This window comes from Myotis davidii, unplaced genomic scaffold, assembly GCF_000327345.1.
Source record: "Myotis davidii unplaced genomic scaffold, ASM32734v1 scaffold582, whole genome shotgun sequence".
NCBI classification, from domain to species: domain Eukaryota; kingdom Metazoa; phylum Chordata; class Mammalia; order Chiroptera; family Vespertilionidae; genus Myotis; species Myotis davidii.
The window spans coordinates 827747-832981 of NW_006294113.1; the positions used below are offsets into that span (position 1 = coordinate 827747).

General features: G+C 31.4%; 1 protein-coding gene across 15 annotated transcripts in view; it reads left to right on the top strand.

Annotated features, from left to right (window-relative positions):
• CNOT2 (CCR4-NOT transcription complex subunit 2) overlaps nucleotides 1-5235 on the top strand; it is a 131660-nt gene that overhangs the window by 82855 nt on the left and 43570 nt on the right. The window lies entirely within an intron of this gene.

A 5235-nucleotide genomic window follows, 5' to 3' on the forward strand; every position in this document is an offset into this window, starting at 1 on the left:
CCCCCCCCTGTTTGGTGTTATTCCATTTTATTTGTATTTGAAAATTGTGTCATTTTAGCAACAAACTACCAGTTGCATTGTTAGGGTTCTTTTCAAATTATGTGTATGGTGGTTTTCTTTATAATTAGTGTGCAATTTTATAACTCAGAATAATTTCATCTAATTTATTTTGTTATGTTAGTGCTCTAATTATTTGCTGTAAATTATAATGGAATTATATTTTACATAAGTTGCTATATTTAAGTATTGATCTAGAGTTAAAGAATTTGGGATGTCTTTCTGGTAGCATCACTGCAGAAACTATAAAACTAATTTGTGTGTGTTACTGTGATTGTAGCAAAAGTTAAGTTTGATGGAAAAGTGGCAGTGGAATGTTACTTATTGATGAAAAGCATTTATTTCAATTAGGAAAATATGAAACTTGCAAACTGATTCAGAAATAAGATATGTGAACAGAATGAATGCTAGAGATGTCTGTCTTCTAGAGAGCCAAGTTTTTTAGTCAGAATTATTTACATCCACTCTCATACTCACATATATTAGTTATCATCCCAATCTAGTTGTCACAGAAATAACACAGAATGAATTGATTCATAAAACTCTTTAATTAATTAATTAACAAGGTAATAAGACATAGGGATTAAGAATTTGGGCTCTAAAGCAGTAAAGGTATGTGTTTGGGTCTTACCTTTGACTATTAGCAAAAATTTCTCCAAGCATCAGTTTTCTCTCTGTAAAATGGGAATAATAATATATATATGTAACTACTTATAAATTTTTGCTGTTGCTGATACTTTTTAAATTATAAAATAGTACAGAAAATTTTAGAAAATATTCATGGGAGAAAATAAATTACCCATAGTATTGACCGTCGGGAATAATTTATTAATAAAATTGTAATTTTATACTTTATATATTTTTATTTTAAAAATGTTATTTAAATCTCTGGGACATACGGACATTTTTTCTATTTGAAAGCTAGTAGCAATTTTTGCTTTCATCAGCACTCTCTATGCCCTCAAGAATACCAGCTGTTACCTTTACATCTTTGCCAATAGACAAAAGAAATCTCCTGTTTTAATGTACAGTAAAACGTTGCTAAACTTATACACATGCACACACATAGAGTGATGTGTCTTTTCCATATAGTTATTGGCCATTTGTATTTCTTTTTTTGTGGACTACCTGTTTTTGTGCTATTTTCTATTTCTCTATTGAGATGATGTCTTGTTTATTTGTTGGTGTATTCTATATATAAGAGTAAGAAAATTGTCATTTGCCCGGCCGCACTGGCACAGTGGTTGAGCATCGACCTAGGAAACAGGAGGTCAGGGTTCGATTCCTGGTTCGATTCCTGAGCCCGGGTTGTGGGCTCAAGCCCCAGTGTGGGGTGTGCAGGAGGCAGCCGATCCATGATCCTCTCTCATCATGGATGTTTCTATCTCTCCCTCTCCCTTCCTCTCTGAAATCAATAAAAATATATTTAAAAAAAAAAGAAAATTGTCATTTGTTACAAATATTTTCTCAGTATTTTGCTTTGTTTACTTTATAGTTTTTTAAATACACAATATTTTTCTTTTTTACTGAATTTGATTCATCAGTCTTTTTTTATTGTTTTTGTTTTTGAGATCATACTTAGACTTCTAGTAGTTTTGTGCTTCATCCTTCACATATAACTTATGTTCATTAGAAATATATTTTGGTTTAAGGTGTGCATTTTATGGTGCCAGATTCCCCCTTACTCCGAATATCCAGTTGTCCCTACACCATGTATAATTAGCTCACCAGTCAGAAAACTTTTCCATAAATGACCAGATAGGTTTTACATGCCAAGAGATTAACTAAATGATATTAAGTAGATATTTATATAACTTTTAAAAATATTTTTGAAAACATTCTTGGTTCTTGCATTCTGCAAGTATATGCTAGATTTAGCATATGCTATTTTTTTTTCCTGTTCTTTATACCTTTTAATATGTAGGTTTTTATGGTGGTTATTTTTATTGTATTTTTCTGATTGGTTTTTACTGGCATATAGAATAGTTTGATTGTGTATATATTTATAACCTACTACCTTACAAAGTCTTTTATTAGTTTTTGTTGATTGGGAATGTGGACCCTGGAAATCATCCTATATGAATTTATATCTCAACCACATGATTTATTAGCTATGTGTAAATAGTACTTGGGCAAGTTAGTCTCTGTGTCTCTGTTTTCTCATCTATGAACTAGAAATAGTATATGACTCATGAGTAGTTATAAGGATTGAATGAATAACTGTATGCAAACTTTTAGAAGACAGGTAGTAAATATTAAATAAATTTGCCACTGAATAATATATATGAATAATACTATGTTTGATTCTCTTGGGTTTTTTAGGTTTTATGTATCATCTGCAAATAATTATTATTTTTGTCTTTTACAAACTTTTGAAGATAAAAAATTTTTAAATACTAAATAAATGGTGGATAACTTTGTAATTTTTTTCTCTCTGGGAACAGTGAGAAAATAATTTTAATTTGTAACTGGCTAGTGGTTGAGGGAATCTTTAAGCCAATTATTTAAAAAACAACAACAACAAAAAACAAACAATTTCCTGATTTATACTATTCATGGAATATAAAATGTAACTTTTTTGTCATGTACATGATCATAGAAGTATATAGGAAACTGTACTTTATGAGATTATTCGCTAATTAAATTGTTAAGTGGTTGTTACTTCTTATTTTCCAAGACCTTTTATTTAAAGGTCTTCCTATAGAATGGTATGTGTCTTCCTATAGAATGCCGAATTTTCTGTTTTGAAATACAGAAGTAGTTTTGTAAATATTACAGATATGTTACTTAAATGTTTTCAAAGATTAAATCAGAGACAGATATGGATTTGATTGCTTTTTCATTATAATTATTTTCTTATGGGGAGGACCTTACAGAAAATGAAAGGCATTCATATAAGACATGAAATAGACAACTCTTTGGGGGTAATAAAATCTAATCAACTTAAGAATTTTAAATATACATATTTATATTTTAATTGCTAACATCTTTTCTAGTCTGAGTCTTTGCACTTATTTGATGATTCTTAAGTATAATCATTTTAGAAGACAAATTTATAGGAACCTCTTCTCCCTTGTTTTAATATATGCTGAATAAGGGCATAAAATGTGACACCTACTTCATATTTTTAAAAACTCTTAAAACTGATAAAGAGTAGGCTACTTCCTTATTTTAACAAACAGCATCCATTTTGAACCCATACCTAGCTTTCATACTTGTGTTATCCTACAGCAGTTATGGCAAGTATGCTTTCTCTTAGGCCAATTAATAATATTTCATTAAAATCTGGTATAAAATAAGGATACCTTCTATCACCATTATATGGTCATTCTCATGACTAGTATTTAAGTACATACTGGACTCATGCTGGCTATTGTCATTGAATTCTTTCTGTTTCAGGACCTTAGCACTTTGCACTTTCATTTTTCAGATCTTCACATGGTTCTCTCTGTCTTCCTACCCTACATCCATGTATCTGCTAAAATATATCTGAGAGACCTCTCTGATCACTCTTCCTAAGCAGACTTTTGTATACTATCTGTACTACTTCCACTATATTCTTCTAAATTCTTTCCTGCATTTTTACAATCATAGCACCTATCTCTACTTGAAAGTACATATTTATTAACTGTTTATTATCCTTTCTACTCCACTAGAATTTAAGTTTAACAAGGGCAAAGACTTTCCCCTGTCTAGTTTACTGCTGTGTTCCTAGAAGCTGTAATAATGCATAGGACATAGTAGACTCTCAGTGAGTCTTTGTTAAAGAAAGGGAAAGAAAGTTGATATTGAAAAATAACAAAATTAACATTATAGGAAATATGATTATTTACCTAAAAAACGGAAAACTCACCTTTAAAACTTTTAATAGAAAATATGCATGCATATAAGTGTGTCATTTTTCTATGAAAGTGATAACCTGGTATAATTAAATATAAATACATCAGACTATACTCTAAAGAAATTGGAATTAAATGTCAAATCGTTTGAAGGGAATGTTCTAAAATCTACAGTCATTGTCAGTCATTCACATAATTTTCAAACTGAGTATTTTAAAGATAAAAACCTACTTATCAAAAGGAGTTAAAATGATATAAAATATAATAAATTTTGATATTTCTACCAAAATGATTACAAAGTGTTAAACACTACTACTAATAATTTATATTCAGAAAATACTATATTAGTCCTATCATACTAGCAAGGAGTTTGTTTGTTTCTCTTTTAGTGGAAGAATAGCCAGTATCAATGAGGGAGCATTGAAGTAAATGCCTTAGAAGTATAATTAACACAGGATAGTCTTTCTATAAAATAGTTTATCAGTTTATATTAAGAGCCTTTAAAAATGTAAACTTTCCTTGAATCAGTCATATGCATTTTTGTAAATTTGTACTTTGCTTCTAACCTAAAATTTGGACAGTGTAAGAATGATTATTTTCATACCTTTTTTAGTAAAGAATTTGAATGTTCAATGATTAATGGAATTATTTTTACAATTATTACCAAATATTTCAGCATATGTTAATACTTTTTAAAATATGTTTTTATTGATTTTTTTTTTAAAGAGAGTGGGAGAGGGATAGAAAGAGAAACATCAATGATAGCAAAACATCATTGATCAGCTGCCTCCTGCACACCCCCTACTGGGAAACAAGGCTGTAACCTGGGCATGTGCCCTAACCGCCCCCCTCCCCACCACCACCACCACCAGGAATCGAAACAGTGACCACTTGGTTCCTGGGTCAATGCTCAATTGCCGCTGAGCCACACCAGCCTGGCTATATTATACTTTTTTAAATGTTCTCTTTTAAAATTTAACGTTTTAATCAGAATTACTGGAAGTATCTAGTAAATGCATAATTTGTTGTTAGTTATCTGATTCATAAGATATCAGGTCCTATGACTTATTTTTGTCTTGTCCCTGTCTTCTTTTGGTGTTTTTAATATATTACCTTTTCAATAGAGGCCTGGTGCACAAAAATTTGTGCACTTGCGGGGGGGGGGGGTCCCTCAGCCCAGCCTATGCCCTCTTGCAGTCTGGAACCCCTTGGAGGATGTTCACAACTGGCTTAGGACCACTCCCTGGGAGATCGGGCCCAAGCTGGCAGTCAGACATCCTTCTGGCAGCCCGGCAGCCCTTGGAGGATGTCCACTTACCAGCAGGGAGCAGACCTAAGC